General features: G+C 45.2%; 1 long non-coding RNA gene across 1 annotated transcript in view; it reads left to right on the top strand.

Moving 5' to 3' along the window:
- The first annotated feature begins 527 nt into the window (after nucleotides 1–527).
- LOC146397662 (uncharacterized) overlaps nucleotides 528–26,471 on the top strand; it is an 81,276-nt gene continuing 55,332 nt past the window's right edge. Inside the window, exons 1-4 of the long non-coding RNA XR_014822657.1 lie at nucleotides 528–773; nucleotides 11,554–11,629; nucleotides 12,784–12,890; nucleotides 15,358–15,433. This is a non-coding gene — a long non-coding RNA (uncharacterized LOC146397662). The remainder of the gene's footprint in view (nucleotides 774–11,553; nucleotides 11,630–12,783; nucleotides 12,891–15,357; nucleotides 15,434–26,471) is intronic.

Here is a 26,471-nt window from a genome sequence, read left to right as displayed (position 1 = left end):
CCAGATTAACAGAAAAAGATGTACAGGTGTAGTGGGCTTGCTGGAATCATTCCTTTGATAGGCACCTCAGCTGTGGGCCAGTCTTCTTTGTTTCTTTCCTGAGTTCCCTAGGGCTCACTGGCTCACACTTGGGAGTGGCTCTTCTCCCAGATGGCCTGGACATTTTTTGTTTTGTCCACTTAACTGCAGCCCAGAGAACAGTATTTTATGGTCAGCTCTGAAACACTGCCCCAAACAGGAAAGGGGGTCTATCAAGATATAAGTCATAAAGGTGAAGGGGGAGGTACCTGCAGCCAGGCACACATTTTACAGAAGTTTGTTGCTGGTCTCAGGAAGGTTACTACTAGTCACGAGGAGCAGACATCACTGTGAAGGGTTTTAATGTTTTTCTAGATATGAGGAGATGCAAGGAGTGGAATCATAAAATCTTCTCCCCAAAATATCTAACTATCTGAGGACCTATTTTTCCAGTTTTCCCAGAGCATAGAGTACCTCACTCCTGGTCTCCACCCTGAGCTCTCCTTGGGGGGCGCTGTGGGTTGGCAGCAGCACTGGCTCATGTTTTACTCCATCATGTTTGGCTGATGGCAAGTGCCAAACTTCAGTTCACACGCATGCCAGGAAGGTACTGCCTCAGAGTGTTGGCACTTGCTGTTTTTTTTGCTGACATTCCCCCAGCCTGAACATCATTTGTCCCCGTGGCTTAATTGTTTACCTCCTCAGGTCTTGACTCAAACATCACGTTTCAATGAGATGGTCACCGAACAACATAGGTAAAATCATATCACAGCCCCCCCAATGCTTCTTAACCTTCATTTTCTTTATTTTTCAAGGCATGTATAACTCTCTAACATACTCTGTATTTTACTTTTATCTCAGTCTCTGTCCGAGTGCCTCAATTAGAATGGAAGCTTTAGGAAGGCAGGACTTTTGTCCATTTTGGTCACTATTGAATGTGCCTAGAAGAGAGCGTGGCATGTAGTGGGCAGTCCATAATGCATCATGGGGATGAGGGAGTGAATGAAATTCTTCTGGTGCTAGGAAGACATCTGTATATATAATATATATATTAAATTAAATACAGGATTGGGAGTTCCTGTGGTGGCACAGCAAAAAAGAATCCAACTAGGAATCATGAGGTTGCGGGTTTGATCCCTGGCCTTGCTCAGTGGGTTAAGAATCCAGTGTTGTTATAAGCTGTAGTGTAGGCTGCAGACACGGCTCAGATGTGGTGTTGCTGTGGCTCTGGCGTAGGCTGGTGGCTACAGCTCCGATTGGACCCCTAGCCTGGGAACCTCTATATGCCGCGAATGTGGCGCTAAAAGGACAAAAGACACACACACAAAAATTAAAATAAAATAAAAAAAATAAATTAAGTATAGTATTAATTAATTTAATACTTGTAAAATATATTTAAAATGAACAGTTAATTGATATAATTAATTAAAAGTCTGTGATCTTGAAAAGAACCTTGAATTGACAGAGAAAGACAAATACAGTATGATATCACTTATATGTGGAATCTAAAAAATAAAACAAACGAGTGAATATAACAAAAAAGAATCAGATTCACAGATACAGAGAACAAACTAGTGGTTACCAGTGGCGAGAGGGGTCAGGGGGAGGAAATTAAGAAGTACAAACTATTAGATATAAAATAAGTTACACAGATATATATCGTACAACATGGGGGAATATAGCCAACGTTTATAATAACTATAAATGGAGCATAGCCTTAAATTTTTTTAAAAAAGAAACTCTGAATGGAGTTTGAGGAGTTGGTATCAATTCTGGCATCTTTAAAACAGATCTGCCGGGGAAGAAGCATTCCATCTCCCTGCCTGCGCATCTGCCCTTGTGAAATAGGTATAATGTCCCCTTTGCACCTTATAGGATTATCACGAGAGTCAAACAAAATATTGCACAGGGGTGTGTAAAAACTAAAAGGCAAATCGCACACACACTCAAACCCCAGCAGGAATAAAATACTGTTATATTAATGTTTAGTTATCACATAATGAAAGAATTTGAACGTGATCTTCCTTAACCAACAGTGATAGAAACTCATAACATGACAAGAGAGCTGGGTGTCCTGTAGGACTTAATTTTCATGTGCTACCGTGAGGCTGTCTGAGGAACTTATCTTATGAAACCCGAGTGTTACTTGGGAGCTTATCAGGAGTGTTTCATGAGGGGAAAAGAGAACAGAGCCTAGCCGTGTCATGGAATATTCCTTCCTTTCTTCCATTGCCCCCAGCCCGGTGCTGTTGCCTTTCTTGCTGTGTATTATTGACAGAGGAAATGCTGATTCATGGGTCTGAGTTACAGGAAACCTTGTTTCCTGGTGAAGAAACAAGCCTGGTGGTGCTGCCAGCCTCCTTCTCTGCCAGTTTCTGCCACAGGCCCTTCTCCCGGGGCCTGACTGACAAGGGGTAGAGCCAACTCGAGCTTAACCAGTGAAGTCACTTTCCCTTGGAATTGAGTTTAACACTCTGTTTCTCCAGACCCTTCAGCTCTGACTCCATGATACCTTTCCAGCTGGGTTCCCTCCCCGCCCCTCTTGCATCCTGAGCTGCAGCCACACATGACCACTCCCAGTCCTTTGTGAATGTCTTATATTTTCCAGTCTCAATGCTTTGGCTCACGATGTGCCCCAGCCTGGAATGGCCCCTGACCCAGTGTCGGTTCATTGAAATCCTACCCATGCTGCAGTTCTGCTCAGCAGCTACCTGCTATGTGAAGCCTGCTGGGTTTCCTTCTCTTTGTTTTTCTTCTTTTTAGTAGGGCTATTTCCAAATATGCACATAAGTGGACAAGCTGTATGGTGAAATTCTGGGTGCCCATCGCCCAGCTTCAGCAATGACCTGATTTCTTTGAAATAACACTTGATCCCTCCTTTTTTTGAACTTGTCTAGTAGCTCTTATGTTCTGTGCTTAATCCATGCTTCTGAACTGAGTTTGAAGAAGGTGAATTGAAGGATTTAGAATGCTCTGTTTACCCACCTGCCACAATGGGGAACCTGAAGCCCAGAGGAGGGAGGGGAGTTGCTCAATGTCCTAAGACAGGGAGTGGCAAGCTGAGATCAGAGTCTTCTGAAGGGCCTCGCGGTCTAAGTGGAAGATGCGGATAGTATTCTCATCACAAGTACATGCTCCTGGATCTCAAGCACTGCAGGAGTTCAGGTTAAGTGATTAGTAAGTGTGTGTTGAATGAATATATTAATCTTCTATCCAATTGATTAATACGATGACCTCTTAGGCTTTGCACAGAGCAGCCCCCTGGTCCTCTCTGTGCTGTAATCTGATATTAACATGCCAAAGATATGCATTGGAGATATCTGACTTAAATGGAGAGAAAAGCCATGTAAATTCTAAAGAACACTAAGAGTTGGTGAAAAGTGTATGTTGATAAATATTTTAAAATAAGTTCTGGGAGTTCCCGTCGTGGCTCAGTGGTTAATGAACCCCACTAATATACATGAGGACTCGGGTCTGATCCCTGGCCTCACTCAGGTGGGTTAAGGATCTGGCGTTGCTGTGGCTGTGGTATAGGTTGGTAGCTGCAGCTCCAATTCGACCCCTAGCCTGGGAACCTCCATATGTTGTGGGTGTGGCCTTAAAAAGACAAAAATAAATAAAATAAGTTCCGAGGTATTATTACATGGATTAGAATTCTGTAGCGGAAGAGCTGAAATGATCCTGAGTTAATCTGCACTAGAAAGTAGGAGAGAAATGGCCCTGAATTTTTTTTCTTAAATTCTGTGGTTTGGAGTACTTGTGCATTTGGTAATTTGGGAGGAAGGCAAGAAGAAAAAGTGTGGAAAGAGAGGGCAAAAACTAAAGAGCTGGTGGGGAAATAATGGCAGTTCTTCATCTTGATCCAGATGAGGCTCAAATCTAGGTTTTGGAAGGACAGCAAGAGGTCATCTGGATGTCCAGTCTGAGACACCCTGACTTTACTATGTCAAAAGGGAAGGAAGGATCTGGCCATCAGACAAAAAGCTGTGGCTAGTGGGGTGGGCAATAGAAAGGTGTGTGGATTTTCCTCATAAAATGGAGCTAAAACACAATTTGAGATCCTTTCCTTGAAAAAAATCTTTTGACTCAGGTTCTTGCGCAAGGTCAGGTTTAATCAGTACGTCACCCCTGCCGTTCTTTGGTAGGGCAAAATGGCTCGGGGAGGAGAGATGTAGGGGCTCTGACTGGGCATCTTTCAGGCACTCCATCTGTACTCTCTCATTGGCCCATCAAACCGGTGGCAGTTACACCATCACCCAGGTCCCAGGGAGGGTCTGAGTTTCACCTGAGTGAAAGTCAGAAAGGGCCTCACTAAGGCCATGACATCTGCCATTACTAGAAGCACAGGAGCAGTAATCCGATGGCATTGGAGAGGTCACCCTGAGGCGAGAGGGGAAGATAAGGAGACCAAGAAGAATTATTAGAATCCTGGGTTCCTGCGTCACATTTCGGTGTGAGCCAGAGACCCAGATGGGGAGACCGTAAGCAGGAATTCTGAAATGGCACCCCTTCCCTACATTTGTCTCTCTCTGTTGGTGTCCCTGGGATGCTTGTTATGAAAAGTGTCAGAACATGGAGTTCCTGTCGTGGCACAGTGGTTAACGAATCCGACTAGGAACCATGAGGTTGCGGGTTCAATCCCTGGCCTTGCTCAGTGGGTTAAGGATCTGGCATTGCTGTGAGTGGTGGTGTAGGTCGAAGACGCGGCTCAGATCCTGCGTTGCTGTGGCTCTGGCATAGGCTGGCAGCTACAGCTCCAATTAGACCCCTAGCCTGGGAACCTCCATATGCTGCGGGAGCGGCCCAAGAAATGGCAAAAAGACAAAAAAAAAAAAAAAAAAAAAGAAAAGTGTCAGAACAAGTACGTGGCCTGTGTGCAGCGAGTTGAGGGGAGGGCACCCCAGAGGAAGAGGGGTTGTGAGGGATGCTTTGCATTCTCCAGGGCTCTGGAATGCTGGAGAGAGGAGAATGGGTAGAATTTATGGATCCCATAGGGAGGAGAGAGGATTTAAGCTTTAATGGTGAGAAAGGTGGCATGTATTCCCATTTGGGCTGTGGGAATCCTTTCCTTTCAAGTACAAGCAGGAACAAAGTAACTGTTCATAAGAGACCCACTGTAGTCACCAAAGATAGGTAGGAATCCATGAGAACAGGTGTAGTTTGCCCTCTAAAATCCGTGAGAGGGCATTTCCTCAAAAAAAAAAAAAAAAAAAAAAAAGATCCCTCCCTCCACCCCACCTGCTCACCCACCTGTTTTATTTGCTTAATGAGTCTTTCTTCAAGGGGATGTAAAGGTAAGGGTGCCCAGCACTAAGGAATAATTACCAGCTCCAAGTGTAGTCCTCAGTGCAGCTGATCCAAGTCCAACCCCACCGAGGTGCTTGCTCAGGCCTCTGAGATGCACAAGCCGGGACAGGATTTGAGCCCTTCATGCTAACGCCGTAGCAAACTTGGGTGGTTTAGGGCCTTCACAGGAAAAAAGGAAATGTCAGGCTTTCCTTTGACACCTGTGACACCTGTGAAAAAGTCACTTTTTCCCACACCCTCTGTGCTAAGAGACAGCGTTCCCAAGCCAGGTGTGTTCATGGAGTGGTGTGAGGGGCCCGGCTGCGGAGGGCCTGGAAGGTTTCCACCACAGAGTTCAGGGGAAGGCTTTGGCCCTTGGGGCCTGCGTCACCCAGAGGGAGCCAGGCAGGAAGAAAACGCTCTGGCTGTGCCGCCCAGACCTCATTAGTGCCGGGGTTAATCCTGAGGTTAATGTATATTTGTTAGACTTTTTTTGTTTGTTTCCTGGTGTCCTATTTCCATTCCTAAGCTGAGAATTGTTCTGTAGACTTTGGCAGCATTCTCACTGAAACTCAAGGCCACTGTGTGTGCAGAGGAAAACTTCTGAGGGCCTCCTATAAAAGGAATGCGCATGAGTATTCAGGTCAGATGATCAGGCCCAGAGAAGGTACAGAAGGAATGAAGCATCTGCATGGGTGGGTCTGTAGCTGTTGAACAAGAGACTCTCAGGGGAAAGAGCCCTGTGGGGGTGTTTGCTGACTTGGGTAGTGTAGATAGTCCTACAGTGGCCCATCTTGAGCTACCATGATAGTGGCTGACAGTGGAGCTGAGAAGAGAGGTTGTACATCAGCTTTGTGTGCTGGTAGGAGATGCCTCCGCACACTGCCAGCCAGCAGGCAGAGCAGACACAGTAGAACTTGCTCAGAGGAGCGGGAGGGGAGGGAACCCAGAGATCAGAGGAGGTGTCAAGGTAGGTGTGGGTGTGGGCAGTGCCAGCATCTCCTGAGGACAGGCAGGAGGTGACCAGCCGGGAGGCAGTCAGCACCAAGCCAGCCAGAATGGATGAGCATCCAGAGAAAACCGGCTGCTGTTCACCGAGCAGTCCTGGGGGGTCAGATTCCCTGTACTCTCACTAATTCTCACAGTATCTCTGTCAGGGTATTCATATTTCTATTTTACACCTGAGGAATTTGAGGCCCAGAGAGATGACATGGATGGTCATGCGATAGTGGTGGAGTGAGAATTCGAATCTGGAGTCAGGCCAGGGGAGGCCAGGAGCAGGGTCTGCTCCTATGTATGCTGGACAGGATAGGTGGCTGCTAGTGGCCGACTTGATTCCTGGGGTGGGGGGTGGGGTGTAGTTTTGTAGGAATGAGGGCGCTGGTGAAATTAGAGATGCAGTATCAGGGATGAGTCCTTGAATGTAGGGTTCAAGGTCAGAGAGGGATGGACTGGATGCTGGGTCATAGCAAAGGCCCTCAACCCTGGAGCGGGGCTGAAAATCATCACTGTCATCATCATTACTATTATTATTATTATCATCAATATTATTTTAGGGCCACACCCTTGGTGTATGGAAGTTCCCAGGCCAGGAGTCCAATCGAATTGGAGCTGTAGCTGCCACCCTATGCCACAGCCACAGCAATTCGGGATCGCAGCCACATCTGCAACCTATACCACAGTTCACGGCAATGCTGGATCCTTAACCCACTGAGCAAGGCCAGGGATTGAACCTGCGTTCTCATGGATACTAGTCAGATTAATTTTTGCTGAGCCACGATGGGAACTCCCCTGAAAATTATTAAGTTGGGAGCCTTCTAAGTGTCATTTGAACAGGGTATCACTTACTAAGTCCTTTTTGTGGCTGTTAGGACTTCTGAGAAAGGACCGTATGTAGGATGCCTATGGGTATCTATGCTTTATATCAACATGGTATCCACAGTACATTATTTATTTATTTATTTATTTTGCTTTTTTAGGGCTGTACCTGTGGCATATGGAAGTTCCGAGTCTAGGGGTTGAATTGGAGCTACATCTGCTGGCCTACACCACGGGTTCCTTAAGCCACTGAGCAAGGCCAGAGATTGAACCCACAACCTCATGGGTCCTAGTCGGATTTGTTTCTGCTGCACCACGAGGGGTGCGTCATCCACAGTACTTTAAAACTGTAATACTTTCTATGGCAACTACTTTTAAAATGAAACGTCTGTTTAATTAATGAATGACTGAGGACCCCGCATGACTGAGAGACAGAGTTGAGGCTGTTACAGAGCTGTGCACGGTGTGAGACATGGAGGGTGGGTGGGGGAGGAGCTGTGCGGTTCTCCTAGGGTTGCAGATCTAGGCGAGTGAGGTATTGAAGAGGGATGGAACAGAGTGTCTGGAAACTGGAAAGAGATAAAAGCCTAAGGATGAGATCCAGGAGGAAAGTGGGAAAACCAGAAGAAGACCACTCTTCAGGGTGGAGGATCAAGAAGGCCCTGGTTTGAAAGAGACTGAAAGGCCTCCAGGGACTCCACACAGGGCTGGCTTGAAATGGAAGCCTGGGTGGGAATAAGTTACTGAGAAATCAGATTTAACTTCACTGGTATTTCTTATCTGTAGATAGTTGATGTTCTGAAGTTTCTTTCCTGAGTAGGGGAGTTCAATTGTATCTCTTCACTCTCGGTATTTGTGTGTGTTGAATTGTGGTGGTGCAAGGTGGGAAATTAGGGTATTATTGAAAGAAAAACCAGTAGGGGATTGAAGATAAGGTGTTATGATGTGGATGTCTTGTCTTTGGAGGACTAACCTCCCTTTTCACTCTTGGGTACTAGTAGCCAAAGGCCATGCCATTCCATGGGTGCTTTCATTTGCTACAACCACCATATGAGGTAGGTTCTATTACTATCTTTGTTTTAAGACATAGAGAGGAAAGGTCACCTTGCTAATAAGTGTCAAGTGGAGGACTTGAACCTAAGGCACTCTTCAGAACCCAAACAGATATTATTAGGGCAAACCCTATGAAATAAGTCTTTCAGATTTTTAAAGTTGAATATTTGTCATTCCATATCATACTTTTTACCCTCTGGGTACCAAGAGGGTCCTTGAAGTAAGCAGATCTTGCTGTTTCAGTGAGCAGACCCAGTAACCAAGCTCAGCTGCAAGATGGTGACAAGCCTCTTTTGTCACATGTGATGCCAGCAATGGACTTTTTCAAAAGCAAAGACAATGAATGTGTGAAAGTTTCAAACCTGCACACGAACTTGAATGGCTTCCCTTAGGTAATGGACTCCGGATAGAGGCCTAGAAAGCAATGGCCCACACGGTGAGCTGCTTGAGAGAACCAGCATGGTTTCCGGCACATAGTGTCTAATAAATGGTGAACAAAGAACTTATGTTTGTGTGAGACTTCACACTGAGATGACATGATAACATGGCTCTCCCTGGTGCAGTTCACCACTCACCAACCCAACCTCTTGGCACGTGGTTGAACCAGAGCAACTTTTGGCAGTGCAAATGGTGCTGAGGTGGAAGAGTCCACATTTGCCCAAACTGTCCTTCCATTGGCGGAGCTAGGAGACTTCAGGAATGCTGCTCACACTTCCTGGGGCCTCTGTTAGGTGGGCAGGCTTAGTCTTTGCAGCTTTCTCGCTAGATTGTTGGGAGGATCTTAGCAGCTCAGAGACAGTACATCTTTGTGAGCTTAGAAAGAAAAAAAAAAATGGCTGAGGTAGAAAGCAAAAGGTTGAATCTGGTAGAAAAAAAGAGGGAAGTAATAAGGTGGCTGGATTGGAAGTCTCCAGATAGTCTCACTGCTAGTTGAACAGTAGATGGATCAAAGGGGAGAGTGAAAAAGTGTTCCTGACACTTTAGCCCCAAACCTGGCCTGGGGCCTGAGTGTCTATGGAGGCCACATCCCATGTCGCTGACTTGGTGCCTTCACCTGCTGCAGAGGGTGACTAATTCCAATGCTCACCACCACAGCTGTGGGCTTCCTGCCCCTGGTGCCCCTGGGCCTCTCTCAGCCTCATTCCTCCCAGCCTCCTCCCCTTTCCCCTTTTTGGAACAACTGTGCATAATCCTCTCCCCCCTGGCCCAACGCTCCCAGCTGCCCCTTCTGATTCAGTGCCAGCAGCTGGTCCGTGAACAGTGCCAAATCAAACAGATGTGTGTGGGATTGTCCGGCACGTGTCACCAGGCTCCCCGTCCAGCCTTATCCCAACCAAGGCTCTCTCTCAATTGGTTGAAGGCTGAGCACTGCCTTTCAGGGGGCGCTGCAGGGCCTGAGCCCAGACGTGGTCAGACACCACTGTCTTCTCACCTTCCCTGTCTCCCCCCTCCTCTTGCAATCCTGTTTCTTTCTCTTAGGGCAACTGCCCCTCCTCTTCTTTATAGTTCATCTTTTATTCTATTTTTCTTCTTATTAGGAAATTCTTCCTCGTTAATCAAACTCTGGAGCCTTTTAAGGATTCTGTTAGAAACGAAAGGCAAGACCCTGGCTTTTAAAACAGGTTTTAAAGTTGAAATTCTCCTAGATTCATAAAAGACATTACAAAAGGCCAGAACCCAGCCAGAAGAAGAATAACAGCTGGTTTTTTCACCGCAGTCCGCCTTAGCTCAAGATCTTCAAGATGTCACTTCCTTCCTTCCTTTCTTAGTCAGTGGCATGCAAAATTCATGGTAATTCTCAGAAGTTGGTACCCTTGCAAGCAAACGTCTTTGATTTTTCTGTGCAATTGGCTAATTCTACTCACTCCCACCTACCTGTCTACATGGGGATGACTTGAGAACAGTAGCAATTAACCCAAGAGAAACCTGTGACAGATCAAAGCCCTCCGGGGCAGTGAAATCTTACTGAAAATAAGATTAGCAAGTCTAGCATAAGGGATATGAAGACTGCTCCTTATTTTAAAGTACAGATATTTTTTTGGAGTTCCTGTTGTGGCACAGCGGAAATGAATCCGACTAGGAACCATGAGGTTGCAGGTTCCACTCCTGGCTTTGATCATCAGGTTAAAGATCCGGTGTTGCCATGAGCTATGTTGTAGGTCACAGACATGGCTTGGATCTGGCATTGCTCGTGGCTCTGGCACAGGGCAGCAGCTGTAGCTCCGATTAGATCCCTAGCCTGGGAACCTTCATATGCTATGGGTGTGGCCCTAAAAAGCAAATAAAATAAAATGAAGTATAGATATTTTTTTTCTTCAAAACACAAGAAGTGTATAACTGATTCACTTTGCTGTACACCTGAAACTAACACACCATTTTAAGTCAATTATAATCCAATAAAACTTAAAAAAATACATAAGAAGTGAAATAGTGCATTCTAGCTGAGAAACAGCCTTAGCAGAAATGATAAAGAACAGCAAAATATTTTAATAAGTCATAGGGATTTTTCCCAACATAATGGTCTTAAAGGTTGATAATGGTTAGTGCTTACATGAATGTCTCAAAATTCCACAGACAGACATACCATTTGCATTTTTCAAATGAACAGAAAATTCAAGATTATTGAGTTAGGCTTTGCCTAGCTTTTTGTATGTCACTCAATAGAGTGTTAGCATTTAAGAAATATTAAATTATAATAATGTCTTTCCTGGAAGTTCCTGTTGTGGCTTAGTGGTAAGGAACTTGACTAGTATTCTTGAGGATGGGGGTTCAATCCCTGGCCTCACTCAGTAGGTTAAGAATCTGGCATTGCTGTGGCTGTGGCATAGGCTGGCAGCTGCAGCTCCGATTGGACCCCTAGCCTGGGAACCTCCATATGCCATGGGTGCAGCCCTAAAAAGAAAAAAAATGTGTTTCCCATCTTGCCCTAACTTCCAGTAAGCTCAGATTTGAATTTCATAATCTAACAATTACATTAGGCTTTGCATTTCTTTTTGCAAAAGATAGAATTTCTAGTTCTATCTTTTTATACCTCACTGTATATCTTCTTTAATGTTATAAATTATCCAAAATTATTTTAGAGAAAAGGATGATATACTAAATACAGGGAATTCCATAAAAATGACTTCAGATAATGTTGAAGATAACGATTCATGACACTTCACTTTCTACCTTAATTAGTTATTTATGTACTTGTTTAAAGGTCCTCATTAGACCTCAGATTCCCCGAGGGCAGAGCCGCCCTAGTCCCAGCCTCTCCCCTGGAGTGGGTGTTTAATAAGATTCTGTTGGATAAATACAGTGTGAGGATTAATTTCAGAGGAAATAGAATAAAGTTTACTTCCCCTTTCTTTTCCTTTCCTTTTTTGTCTTTCTCAGGAGAAGACTCTATTGATGCGAGCTTTGCACTCAGGCAACGTGGAGCTAGTATATAAAGCTGCTTCTACGGTGCTGGGTGAGAAGTTATTTTCTCCTCTTTCTCCTTTGAAGCCCATCGTAAATTTTTTCTTTCTCTATATTGTTCTCTCTCTCTTCCTGCATCATACTCAGTAATGTCCTCCTACATAAATAATAACCACTTACATTTACATAAGCACTGATAACATTGGCACATTCCTTCCAGAAAGGATTTGAGATGGCCGTCTTAGAGGATTTTTAAATTTTACAATGCACTCTGAGATGCCGCCGCTGCTGTTATTAGCTGATATTTATTGCATGCTTGCATGTGCCAGGCACTAGGCAAGGGCTTTTTGGACATGACCTCGGCTAGTCCTTCCAGTAATCCTATGGAGAAGCTACTTGTATTATCCCACTTTCACTATGAAGAAGCTTCAAGGCCTGGAACTTGCCCAAAGCGGCATGGGAGGTAAGGGGCAGGACTGGGATGTGAACACTGACCTTTGGGTCATAATTTTAACCCAGGGAAATGGGCAAAGTGGCTGGAGATTCACTCTGCCATGCAGATGAGTGGAAAGAGGAACCATGTTTATTGAGGGCTGAGGATGTCCAGGGCTCATACTTTATGATGTCTCATTTGGCCTCTTCAGTCATGCTGCAAGGTAGATATCAATTTCTGCTTCACAGATGAGGGCACAGAAGCTTTGAGTACTTCATTAACTTACCTTGACCCTTAGCCAAAGAGGCAGGATTTGATCCTGTTCCCTTTGGCTCTAAAGTCCTTTGTTGTTGTTGTTGTTGTACACATAGAGATACCAGCCCAAGTTCACATGGTGGTTTATAAAAACAAACAAAAAAACCTCACCAAGTTCAGCCAAACTAGAGTTCTTTTAACTGTCCTTTAAAAGCTCTGGTGTCCTGCCTGGGTCAAAAAGTGCAGTGTCTGTCTGGCTACTGAGTGTCTTTCCCCATGTGACCTTTGAGGGGGGGGGAAGCATCTTATGACTTGACAAGGCAAATGCAATTGAATTTCCATCTCATTCAGAGCTGAGAGAGAATAGCGTTGGGAACGAGGCTAGTTTGAAACAAGGGCTCCTGAAGCTAATTAAAAGCTAGGCCGGAGCTGTGCTTTTCATTCCTTAAGAATGTTCGACCTCATTAAATAGAAAAAAGCAAGTGGAATTTTCTGATTTTTTTTTTTTTTCCCCTCAGGTTCCGGAGGGGGTGGGGAGTCCGAGCTTTCAAAACACATTTCTCCAGCTTTCAGTCTGCATGGTGCTGCCATTGACATTGCTGTTGTGAAGACTCACCCTTCTCAGGTGCTTATCACACTGAAAAGTTCGCAGCTTGGCAGAGCAGACCCAGAAAGACAGCATGCACCCTTCTTCAGGCTCCTGTTCCCTTGTACCCTTTCTGCCGAAGTCACAGGGGGTAGAGAAGCATCTGTGGGCTCAAGGTAGTGGAGCAGGTGGTTGTCCTTCAGAAAGGTCTCCTTTGGGCTCTTCCACAGACACCTGGAGCTAACAGACACTCAAAAGCGTGAGATTCTAGCCAAAGGGAACAGAAAACTTCACAGCCTCTCTGTGTGGCTTCTGGGTAAAGTAGAAGACCCTGAAACATGGTCCTAAAGTTTGGACTTAGAGTCAGGGGCCATGGGCTCCAGCCGTGAGGAGGCCTGTGGCTGCAAATACTGAATATCATCAGGCTGGCCGAGGCTGAGGCTGGAAATCTTTAGGTGTTGATTTAAATGTCCCTGTTTATGGGGCACCTACTGGGTGCCAGGCACTGTGCTAGCAGCTTTGCGTATGTTATATCTAATCTTTCCAACCACCCTCCAAAGTAGGTGTTATTATCCTCATCTAGAGGTGAGGAAGCAGAGGCACTGATTATGTTTTCCCCCTTTATGGTTCTTGGTCCTTAACAAGTCAACACAGCACGATCAGAGGAATCCTAGTGTTTTAAGATATCAGATCTGGAAGGGAAATTAGAGGTCATGTCTACTGTCTGAGATTAACGATGAAAAAAGATTCAAAGCTAGGAGTTCCTGCTGTGGTACAGGTGGTTAAGGGTCTGCAATGTAGGTGGCAGCCATGGCTCAGATTCGATCCCTAGCCTGGGAACTTTCATGTGCTATTAGTGTGGCTGATAAAAGGAAAAAAAAAAAAAAAAAAAGATTCAAAGCCAGAAGCGTAAACCAATTTGCTCAAGGACACACAGCGGAGCTGGCATCTCCACCCAGGCTTCTGGGCTTGCACTGTGGACCTGTCTTTTCTTTTGTGTGTATAGCAGGGGAACACAGAGAGTAGAATGAATGTCAAGGCCACCTCAGCTCTGTCTCTAAATGGCGATCACCATAGACCTTGTCGTTTTCAAAGTGCTTCCTGCTTGATCTACTCCACTTGCCTTTAAAAGGAGGGCAGGGGAAAATTTGCAGTTCTGGAAGCTAAAGCCACTAGTCAATGATGAAAAGGAAGATGTCCCTCAAATGCTTTAAGCCCCTCAGGAGAAAGGTGCAGGAGGGGAGTAAACTGTCTTGGTACTTCCTTATTTTTACTGTCTTGTGATTTTGTGACATCTTCCTTTTCACATAGTGACGAATTTGCTTTTTTCACTCCTTGATTTTCACTAAACTGCTTGGGGCTCCAATGGAATGCTCATCTAGAAATGTCCCTGTTTCATTTGGCAATGTCTCTAGGGAGTGCTTAGTCTATGGTTACAGACAGAACATAACCCAAGTCTCTCTAAGCCACATGCAGGATCGCCCAGATGCAGGCATCTTGGAACTCAGAAACCGTTCTAAGTGCAGGGGTCTGGCAGCAGCACCTTGCACAGGATGGTTAAGAAGCATTAGGGCTGAAAGGGATCTTGGAGGCTATTTCAAACTCTTATTTTCTGAATCACATGGTACCTGTTTTTCATTAAAACAGTGGGTTTTCGAAATTCTCAGAGAGTGAACCTGTTAGTATGGTGATAGGGTCATTTGCAAGGGCACAGAATAAACGGTTTAGATGCTTGGTTCCTTTTCAATTTGGATGTTCTTTATGAGCCAGTTTTATTTATCTGTTAAATCAGTAAAATAATGGAGGAATATATGGTTTTAAATGGAATGAAATGTAATATCCCCATACCTTTAAGTGTCTCTCCAAGCTAGTCTTAGTCATGGTCCCTACACTTCAGCCACTAGTTGGCTTGCTAGTCTCTGAATTATGCCATGACTGTGCCCACTAGAAATAAGACTAATAAGTTCTTCAATATGATATTGGTTCTTTACACTCGTATCATAAGGGATTGGAAGCTTTGAAGTCAGACTTTTGAATCTACTTTCCCATTTTACAAGCCCCCTGCAAAGTTTTTCCCATTTTGCAGATCAGCCCACTGAGGCACCGGCAGGTAAATAACTAGCCCAAGCTCACATCATGTGTTAAATGCAGGAGCAATGGATCTCTTGAATTCCGATCCAGAAATCTTTCCTCTATATTATACAGAATAAGGGCTTAGCTCTCCCAGATTTGGAATATGTTTGGAAACTAACACTTTCTCCCAAGATGGGGAAAACACCTGGCCACTGCTTGCCGTGCCACAGTAATGATCGCATACCACACATGCATCCAAGCTTCCCTGTCTTGACCCATCCTGTTCCCTCTGCTGGTAATGCCCTCTGCTCGCCTTCTCCAAATGACCAGCTCCTCCTAATTCAGCTTAAGGCCAACTCAAATCATACCTCCCCTCCTCCAAATGTTCTCTGATTAAATTCCTTTTCCATGTCTTTGCATGCCTCTGCTACAGCGTGTCAAGGGGCACAACACCGTGGCCAGGTGTTTCTTATGGAATCACAGAAGAGGACCCAGCAACCAACTAGAAGGTGAAGCTTGTCGAAATCTGGGGCCAGGTCATTGTTTTTAAATATTTCCATCATTTAACACAGTTCATGAAATTTAGTAGGTATTCGACTAAAACTTATCCAGGCCTGCTGGGAAATTAGGTTGCTTCTAAAAAGAAACAAGGTGGCAGGCAAAGAGCTGTAAATGGCAATGTAATGAAAACGGAAGCCAGGACCTCTGCCTTCAGAATTCAAGGTGGATTTCTTGTGGGTTAACTTCCTGCAGTGCTGTTAGGGACCCTGAGATGGTTATGGACACTTTGGGAGCTGAAGGACTCTCAGAACCTCTTGTGAGATGGGTCTCCCCAACGTAAGCCCACTGATGCCTTGAGGGCTGAAAGCTGGTATGTTGTTTGCCTTAGCCCAGCTTTTTCCTTCTAAATGTCAAAAACAACTTTAGATGGAGAAAATGAATTGAGTGGAGCAAAAAAATCTATGAGTCCCAGAATAACCTCCAGTTTGGTAATGATTTATCCTATTTCATTGTTAATTTTGCAATTAAGCAAGAGTACTTTCTACGCCTGAATGACCCATGGATTGTATCTTAATCGAATTAATGTGTCTGTAACATAAGACTGATTCTTCATTCAACTATTAGAATGATAAACGATGCAAAGCCCAAGTTTTCTCCCTCCTTTCTCTCTCCTCTCCCCACAAAACCCTCCATCATGAAAGGTCAACTGACTGAAAGCCTGTTGTTTTGATGACTGACATGAGATTCTATTGGTTTAAAATGTGAGAATGCTGGCTACCTCCCCTCCCCCCAGTTCAAACCAACTGTATGTGTGTGTGACAGTGTGTGTTTAAGTTTGGATGAAAAAAAATATTGTGGTTAATTTTTCTTGTTGTATACTTCCTGCCGCTGACATTTGTTGCTGCTGCTGTGTAATGAGGTTGAGGCTGGGTAGGAAAATCGGATGCAAATGACCTATTTATTTATTCCCCAGTTATGACTACCCTTCTCAACCGCTGTTCTTGGAAAACCTGGAAAGTAGAAAAATGGGGTCAGGAAAGCCAGTTGAACATGGCATTGCCCTGAAGTAACCGACTTTAGGTCATCTTAGTTGATAAGAAATTTGAAAAAATAGGATTCTGTTTAATAAAATGACATATTTTTTTAAATTATAAATGATAAATAATGACTTTTTAATAAAGATTTTTGTGGTTTAATCAGGGACTAGGACTTATATTTCCCCGGCTCAATTCATCTACTTTCAGAGGGACTTCAGTAATATTCTTCCATCCTCATCCACTCCATTTTTCACAATTAGAGGAGTAATTGAAAAGAAAAAAGTTGATCAGATCATGTCTCTGCCCTGTCTAAAATCCTTCAGTGGGTTCCCATTCCACCACTTAGGATAAAATTCAAAGTTCTTGCTGTGGCTTAGAAGACCCTACATAATGTGCCCCCACCTTGCCCTCTGACCTTTTCTTTTTCCCTGCCCCCTCTAACCCTGGCCACTTGCTTTCCAGCCTCAGGGCCTTTGCACAGGCTGTTCCTACTGCCTGCTCATCCTTCCTCTCCTTTCCTGACTCACAGCATAATGCTACCTCTTCAGACAGCACTTACTTCCCTCGCGCTTCCCTCTACGTCTTCTTACACTGGTGTTTCATAATTTGTAACTTTATATTTATTTCTGTGCTGAATCAATTTTATTATCTGTTTACTCATTAGACTATAAGCTTTATATCTGCTTGCTTTGCCACTATATTCATTTCTGGGCATATTGTAGGGACTTAATTAATATTTACCAAAAGAAAGAATGGGCAACCGATTGACTTTCATAATACTTCAAATTTCTTAGCCATAAAATAGGAGTAGTTATCTTTATTCTATAGCTAGCTACGGAATTCATTTTGATATTTGCTTTACACTGAACTTTGAGACGTCAGGATATTGACTGGACGTGGAAGCAATGTAAGGCTGAGAGTTTTGTTTTTCTCTTTTCTCCCCCTCTGTTCAAAGTTCACTCGCTCATGTGGTAGGGATTGGACACAGCCCCTATTCCTCATCCCATGCCTGGCCAGGGTAACCATACCATTGCTGGATGTCCTTTCCTTTGGCCTCTTCATTATCTATGCCCTAACAAGCCAGGTAAACCATGGGGAACATGTAAGCCAAGTTCAAGACTCACTCCTCACCACTCCCACGTTCTTTAGGAGTCCCTCATCTAAATAACCTTGGAAGCTTTAAAAGAGATGCTCGAAAACCGTTGGAGAAGATACTAAGCTCAAGATACCCTGTTCCTCCAGGCTCTTCTCAAAAGGCTCCAAATCCAGTGCCTCTGATTTCTGCTCAGCCTTCTTTATCTTTGTCCTTCCCAGCCATGGGATGCCTGAACCTACAGTCTCTTCAGGTGTGTTTCTGCGGAATCCATGGCTCTGATTTCCTTTTCGCCCCTAGCTTCCTTCCAGAACAGATACAGAAACCTGAAAGAGGTTGAGAAAAATGAAAGTCTAAAGGAGATGCATGTCTTCTGGAAAGCCAGTGAATATCTCTGAACTTTGCTTTATCTATAAAACGGGAGTTAAAAATACCAACCAGGAGCCTGGGACATGGGTCCAATCCCTGGCCTGGCACTGTGGGCTAGGGATCTGGTGTTGCCACAGCTGCAGCTTAGGTGGCAAATATAGCTCCCATCTGATCCCTGGAGGGAGCACTGTGTGCCATGGGCAGCCAAAAACAACCAAAAAAAAAAAAAAAAAAAAAAAAAAACCCAAAAAAGCACCATTTAAGAATATATTAAATCACAAATACGCCAGTATTTTTTACAATGTCTGATACTCAGTTCTCAGTAGATATTAGATTATTAATCGGCCATTTCCACTTCTCCCTGTTTTTTGGCCTCTCTAGAATCCATGTGATTCTTTCAGCTCAGGATAGGAGGAGAATATTATTAAAGTTAGTCCACCTGTTTGTCAAGAAAGTGGGAAAGTGGGTTGAGTTTAAGAGATGAATCAGTTAGGAGCCTTGACCTCACACTGGATTTTCCATCTCAGCTCTGTGTATGTGCTAGATTTTCAGCCTCTAGAATTCCAGTATGTGGAGGGGTTTTAATGGTAAGCAAATTCAGTCTCCCCCGCTCATTCATAACTAGCAATCTAGTGAACAAAGCCGCCTTTGGTAGAACCATCCCACTGTCAGATTTTGCAAACATGCCCCATTTCCACTTCCCAAAGGAGAAAATCCTAGAAACCATGTGAAATGACCAGAAGAGGAACAAAGAAAATGCCACCCGACTACTAGCAAATCCCATCATCAAAATTGAACCCTAAGCTTGTTAAGTGGGCCGAGAGAAAAATGGATGTGTTTTCAATCAGGAAGAGTTTCTTTGTTTGTTTTTGTTTTTAAATTGGTTCCATTAAAATGGCAGAGTCCCTGACAATCAAGAGGCTAAGTGGAGGAAGGATGAAGAAAGATGCTTGTGGAAGACCCAGGATCTGCCTTGGACAATATGATGCCTGGCTGGGAGACATGACTAGGCTGGCAACGTTTGAAAAGGATAGAGACCCTTCTAGTTTCTAGCTGCTTCACTCCAGTGCTGTATGCTTTCTAGTTGAGGTAGGTTTTTTCCCTTCTGCCTTTGTGTTTTCCTATGTCTACTCTGCAGGATTCTGCTAAGCTCAGGCTGGGAGGGAGCTTCCAGCTCTGTGCATATGCCGCTCCAGAGACCATCCCTTCCTTGAGAAGTGCCAGCCTGGAGTGGAAGAGTTGGCCCATTTGAGTCAATGGGTCTGAGTTCATGTGCCAGCTCAGTCATTTACAGCAGTGTGACCACAGCCATCCGCTGACCTGTCTGTGCTACAGTTTCCATATGGTAAATGGAAGAAGATGAGGTCCGCCTCACAGAGCTGTTAGGAGAGATGATGTCAGACGTGGAAGAGTGCCTGGCACTTGGTCAGCAATCAAGGCTAGGTGGTGCCCTTTCCTACCCAGTCTCCCCTTATTGCACCATGTTCTGTGCTGTGGAAGGAGCCTGGCAAACATTAGGGACTAGGAGGAAGATAGAGGAGAAAAATTGCATGGGAAAACAGTCTCTGGGACTTCAAGACAGAGATGAGGAACTCCATTATCAGGTTAATTTTGCCTATGAAGGAATGTTTTCTCAAATTTTCACCAAAGCTTAACTGCACAGCATGGGGCCTGGAACCTGGAAATAAAATGGTAGCTATAGACAACTTTCCTAGTTTAGATTTATGGTGCTATTTTAAAATACACCTAAAATCCCAGAGGAAGAATTCCATTTCAAAAATATATGACCTTTCCCCCCCTTCATGCTGAAAGTGGTCTTTTCGGCAAAGGAGAAAGAGCATTGAATTTTTATCAGTTAAAAGACTTGTGTCATGTTAACATTAGAGCAAATAAAAGAGGTGCCCACTCTGTTGCTGCTGACTTTTTAGCAGACAAGACAGAATATTGAATAAATAATAAAAATCAATTGAGCAAGGGCTCTGAAAAGGGTAGCACACAGTGCCCTGAGAACACATAGCAGAAGTATCTAACCTAGTTTGGTGGAGGGTGTGTGTGTGTGGGGGGGTGCAGAGATGTGGTCAGGGAAGGCTTCCTGGAGGAGTGGCATTTAAATTGAGACCTGATGTGTGGGTAGAGGAAATCTATATGCAAAGAGTTTCATAGAGGAACCAGCCTCTGCAAAGGCCCCGGGTGAAAGAGCATGAAGCAAGGTAGTGACTGAAGGACGTTTGCTTGGGCTGGAGTGGAGGGTAGTAGGTTGGGTTTGTCAGAGAAATAGGCAGGGCCTATTGGTTCTGGGATGCCAAGTGCAGGGATTTAGACTCTATCCCAGAACCATCAGGTGTTTTTCTCAAAGAGTGATCCTAGTCTGCAATGGTGGCTGCTGGATGGGGCACATCTAGACACGTCAAGCAAGAAATGAAGGTGGACTGGATTTGGGCAGTGGTGACAGAGGAGAGAAGAGCAGGAATCAAAATATGTTTAGGGGGAACAAGAGACAGGACAGTGGGTTGGATGTGGGATGCTTGAGGTGGAGGGAGTGTTGAGGAGGATGCTCAGGAGTTATCTCATGGGAGGTTTAGGGAGAAAGTAACCCAGAGCAACAAGCAGGTGTTGGCAGAGAAGGCGCGAAGTTCAGCATGTGAGCCGGTTGGGGGTTTCATACGTAGACAAGAGCTAAGATGAAGATAAAGATGGGGTTATCAGTATGTAGGTCATTGTTTCTCAAATATGGTCCAGGTCCCAGCTGCATTAGACCCACCTGCTCTATGGGATCAACAGTGGAGGTTGGGATGATGGCACAAGTGTTGTTCAATATTTTGCCCATAAAATGAGTGCAGAGAATATAAATTTGATCACTCTTTCAAAATAAGGGACACATAATGGAATGGTGTCTGCATACTACTGGAGTGGCTTCATGGCAGAGTTGCCGGAGGAGTGGGAAGGGTTCCTTTTCTCTCCTCTCCTTCTCATCCATCTCGCACCCCATTGCCCCCAACTACACCGATTTTGTTTGTTTTGGCTTTGGGGGAGGAATGATACAAATGAAGCCCACTCCATTCTTTTCCTTTTTTCTTTTCTTCTTTTTTTAGTCTAATTCAGGACAGAAAAAGCTTTCATCGAAAGAACAGATGTCATCTGCTTTGGTCCTTTGTGGTGGTTTTATTTTATTTTATTATAAAGAAAATTCTCCCGCAGATGAGGCTCATTTAAACATAATGATGAGGCAACAAAAGACCTCTCACAGAGGCGGCTCAGATTCAGTTTGACTCAGGGGAGGGAGACCAAACAAGGCGCTGTCCTGTCCACCGGGGCCCCCCTCCTCGGGGCCTCAGCAGCTGCATTTCAGATGCAAATGGGAGAGGGGGGTGCGGGTGGGGGAGGGGAGTGGAAGGGCCCAGGAAGCTGACGTGCAGGTGTTGAGGATTCCAGACAGCCCTACAACGACGGGCTCTGAAAGCACAGAGCTCTCAGACAGAGCAGGCTTGAGAGCGCTTGCTCCGAGGGCTCAAGTGGCCCCGCAGCTGCACTGGGCATTCCTTTTCAGAGCCATCAATGGGCCCTGTATTGAAAATACGAAAGCCGGCAAATGGCACGTTCAGAGAAGGGAAACGCTTTGGAAGTGGAGCACATACCAGGCTGAGGGGACTTTGCCTGGGTCGGGCTCATTATTGAAATCCAGGAACATGCATAAAATAGATATTCGACCTACGACACTGGCATCCTGGGGTTGGAAGGAATCCAGGAGTCGAGTCCAGCCCTCTCGTTCTGTAGATGAGAAAAATCTGTGCTGGGGGCTGAGCGGCTGGCCCCAGGTCACGGAGTGCATGAGAGGAACAAGGAGGCCAAAGGTTGGAGGCAGCAGCATCTGTGGAGCCCTCTCTGAGTTGGAGACCATTCAATATTTTGTGTGCATGATTGAATTTGCACAACAGACCGCTGAGGGAGTTTTCATTATTTCCGTGTTTCATATGGTGACACTGAGGCTTCAGTGAACCAAAATGTGTCTCAAGTCAAAAAGCTAATAAGTCCTAGAACCATCGTCAGGATTTGAACCTAGGTGTGTATGTCTTATTCCCAAACTCATGGTTTTTGTCATTATACTTCATTCCTGCCTCCTGGGCCAGTATTCTTTTCTTTCAAATTCGAGCACGCACGCACGCATGTGCGTGCACACACACACATCTATATCTATGCAAATAATGTTTCTATTCCCACAGGTGTAAAATGCATGAACATTATATATCTCAAAACATGAAACTTTTGACTTCAGACATAAAATTAAACTACAGCACTGCTGAATTTAGTTATGGAAGTGTTGTTTAGATCATTAATAATCGCTTGTACTATATCTGGCACACAGTATGTACTCAATAAATATTTGGATTTAAACTGTTCCTTTTTATTTGAAAAGGCGCTTTTCCTTAGAAACAGAACGTAGTGTCTATCAACACCATTACTCTTTTAAATCCTGAACGTTTGCATTGAACCTGTGTGTACGGGCCACATTCACACGTATTAGATCATTGCGTCTTAGTGATCCCTATGGAGAGAATGTAGTCAGGGCCATTAGTGCCATTTTATAGGTGAGAAAACTGAGGCTCAGGGAGATCAAATTATTTTCTCAGAGAAAGCTTTGAGGTGAACTTGGGTCTGCTCACGCCAGCACGCTGGCAGAAGCTGTTTAGGGAGGGGTAGCTGATGATGGGGTCAGAGGAGGGGAGCCACCAGCCTATGGGTTCATCTGTCTTACCTCCTGAAAGATGCTACGGTCTGATGGGTAGAGCTCTAGATTTTCAGGCAGACAACCCAGCACTGTGGGTGTGTGAGTGTGGGGTTGGTGCCGGAAGGTGCGGGGATCACAGAGAATGACCTGGGGGAGGTGAGACTGTGTGGGTGGCTTCCTTTGCACAGATGTGTCACCCTTGGTGCCTGCCTGAGGCTGGTGGCCATACCCATGTGAGTGCCTGCAGACAAGCCCCACACGGGTGGACAATACTTATGACTTGCTGGGGAAGTGACCAGAGTCCCAGCCTGTGTGGTATAGGTCCTGGGTTTCTGAGTCCCTCTGTAGAGCATTGGCTTTGAGCAGTTCTGTGACTTCAATCAGAGCTTCTGAGACGACAGCCACTTTGCAGTGTGGGTGGACCCACAGTCCTACTCCTTCCTTGGGAAAAATAACTCAGCAATATCTCTTGCTGCTGAGTGGGCCAGGTGTGTGAGCTGAGTGGAAGCATGATGCAGTATAAAATCTGAGGTTGACAGAGTTGTAAGTTACCTGGATCAGATACCTAGTTTATGGATGGAAACACAGAGGATCAGAGGACGAAACTGACTATTACTTCATGCCTGTTTTTAACATTTCATTTATTCAAAAACTATTTAAGTAGGTATTCTCTGGGAGGGTTTGCCTCCATGTATCCCCAGTCCAGTGAAGACAGATACACATAAACAAGAATTCACCACGCCAACAGGTGCTTAGTGAGAGTGACCATGTTTTGAGAGAGGGCTCAGAGAAGGAGCTGCCAACTCCTTTCTGGGAATCTGAAAGGGCCACCCAGCAGAGATGAAAACTGAGTGAATCTAGAAAGATAAATAATTTTGTGAAAGGCAGAAAAGTGCTCACCTGATAGAAAGAACAACGTGTTCACAGATCTAGAGGTGGAAAGAGTGCATGTGACGCCAGGACTCAGGACTGGCTCCAATCTAGGGAGTGTCTCTGTGCATCAGAGTTTGCAGGATGGGGTCAGCAGGCGAAACCAGAAAATGGGCGTGTCCTGGATCATGAAGGGCTTCATTCAACAGACTAAGGAGTCTGAACTGTGTCTTTTTGGCTGCTCCAGCCACATGCAGAAGTTCCCTGGTCAGGGATCAAACCTGTGCCACAGCATTGACCCAAGCCATGGGAGGGATGATGTTGGGTCCTTAAGCTTCTATGCCACCATGCAACTCCTGAATTGTGTCTTATAGGGATTGGGAACACATTAAGGGATATTAAGCAGGGAGATAACGACACTAGGAATGAGTTTGGACATAGCATTCTGTAGACAGTCTGGGAAAGACTGAAGAGAGATAGGAGGCATGGAGGCTAGTTTGAAGATGCTGGAGCATCATAGTAAATTATGACAAAAGCCCAGCCAGAGTCAGCTGTGGTGGGGAAGGCAAGGAGGAATTGGAGTGAGAAATTCAGGAACTGGAACTGACGTGGAGAGTGGAGTGATAGGGGCCCAGTCTGGGTGATAGGGTCGATGGTAACCAACCAACCAGGAGAAGGGATGACAGAAGTGGATGGGAGGGCACTTAGTGTTCAGTGTTAAATTTGTTGCATGTGCAGGGCTTGGAGATATCAAAAGGGTGGCATAGGTGGAGAAAACAGTCTGCAGGCGAGGAGAGAGGCCAAGTTTGGCAATCAGGAGGCTGTCAGGATCAGAACCCATACACATGGATTTTGGAGATATGGGACACTTTTTAAGAATCAGTTCATCCAAAGTGGTGTTCAGATGTGTCTCAGACCTTGAGCTGAAAGCCTCCAGGGGGCAGACAGACCCCCAGCATCTGCCCTGGGAGGCTCCCCTGGGCTGGCAGGGAGTTATCTCACTGTGAGATTAAGTGAGGGGGGTCAAGGGAGAGAGCTCAGGCCCCTGCCTGTCTGTACCACGTCAGAGCCAGGAACTCACCAGGGCCAAGCCCCTTTATCTTGGAGACATCCTTCATCAGATATGGTTCACTCATTTCCGCTCCAGCCCCCATGCCCTCCCACCACCACCACCTCCTCACTTTAGTCACTGGAGCTGAGTCATCCTATGAGCCTATTCCTGTCACCTTCCCCTCCATCAGGATGGAAAGGGTTTGGGTAGGAGCCACAGGGCATGGGTATTGCCATCTGCTGGTCAGATTGGAACAAGAGAATGGGTCTCAGCCTCTGTTCCAATTCCTTTACCACTGTTTGCTTCCTAGGAGGTTGAGGGAGAAGTAAAGCTGGCCAGACTCTGACTCCCAGAAAGGAAAGGAAAAAAAGGAACTAATGTGGGTGGGGAACCCCTGCGGCACCAGGCAAATGCCAAAAGCCTTGGCATCCATTTCCCGTAACAATGGCCTTAGGATGGCCTCAAAATAACACCTTAGCAGTGGTATTATCCTCAGATGGGGAACATGAGGATCAGGAGGTTAAGCCATTTTCCCAAGATCACAAAGCAGGTATATCTGAATGATTTCAAAGCTCACACTACTTCCACTACATTTTCGCATCTATTGCTCCATCATCCCTGGGGGAGTATGGCATAAAAGTCAACTCCTGGCTGAATACTTACCATGTGTGAAGCACAGCACCAGAGTGGTTAATAGAGGCATCTTGCTCTTGAGAAACTTTATGTCCTGTTGGAAATGCTTGATCCTTTGATTTAATCACTCCGTTTTTCTGAGCATCACCTATGAGCAGACCCTGTATGGGGGCTGTGGAGATGGGTGATGAGAATAGCATGGATTGGTAGATGTTGGGGCATTGTTGAATGGTTGAGACAAGTTTTAAAGCCCCACTAATGACAGAGAATTATTGAAGATTTGAGTATTTATGTTTTTATGCTGACTCATCAATCCTCCTGTATTCACTCCTTTTATTCCTTCCTTGATATCAGGTGCTAGGCTAGAGGGTTTGGGGTACAACAGAGAGTAAAAAGTAGGGACAGCCTCTACCACCAAAGAGATTAGTGACCCATATCAGATGGTCACAATTCAGTGGATGTTTGCAAACTTGGAGAGTGTTCAAAAGGGAAGGAAGGTAGTGTGAGAGACCATGGAAGAGGGGGACATGTTTTGGGGGTGGTGGTGGTAAGGAAGGGCTGCTTTGAAGAAATAGCACTTAAACTATTAAGTGCTGAAAAAAATGTATGGAGTAATTTGTGTGTGTGTGTGTGTGTGTGTGTGTGTGTGTGTGTGTGTGTGTGTTGGAGGGAAGGTGGTGGAGACAGGGCACGGGGTAGAGAATATTGTCCCAGAAGGATGGCATTGACAAAGAGGAGACAGATGATATAGCAAGCGTTCTAGCAAAATAACAACACAGGCTGGCCTGGAAGACATTGGCACCCGAATTCACTTCTTGAGGCCATGCCCTTATGCTCCTCCTGGGAAACAGCAGCCGTGCCTGGTCTTGGATTTCACAGTGACTGCCATTCCCGGGTTTTGCTCCATGACTAGGACCTGTGCCTCCATGTCTTCTTCTGTGGAGTGTAATAGAACACGCCCATGTACTTTTCAGAACACTGATACTAATAAGAAGTGACAAAATACAAGTTGTCTAGAGACATTTCCTCGAGGATTAGCAATTTGGAGTTTATATAAAGAGTCAGAAAAGAGCTTCAGCCTGCTAATTAAATCTACATGCCCTGCCCTCCACACACATAGCCCAGGTCTTACTGATGTCAGCTTCTGGTAGACAGGTGTGGGTCTCCCGATCCACATATACCTAGCTCTAAAGAAAGAGGTGGGTTTTGAATGCATGCAGGACACTGACACTGTGCTTATTGGGAAGCTCCTGAAAACAGAATGCTG

Source organism: Sus scrofa, chromosome 13 (assembly GCF_054392235.1).
Source record: "Sus scrofa isolate SSC_HxYL_T2T_F1_AM1 chromosome 13, Sscrofa_HxYL_maternal_Yorkshire_Landrace_v2.0, whole genome shotgun sequence".
NCBI classification, from domain to species: domain Eukaryota; kingdom Metazoa; phylum Chordata; class Mammalia; order Artiodactyla; family Suidae; genus Sus; species Sus scrofa.
Note: the sequence above shows the minus strand (reverse complement) of the source record. Positions and strands in the feature narration are given on the sequence as shown.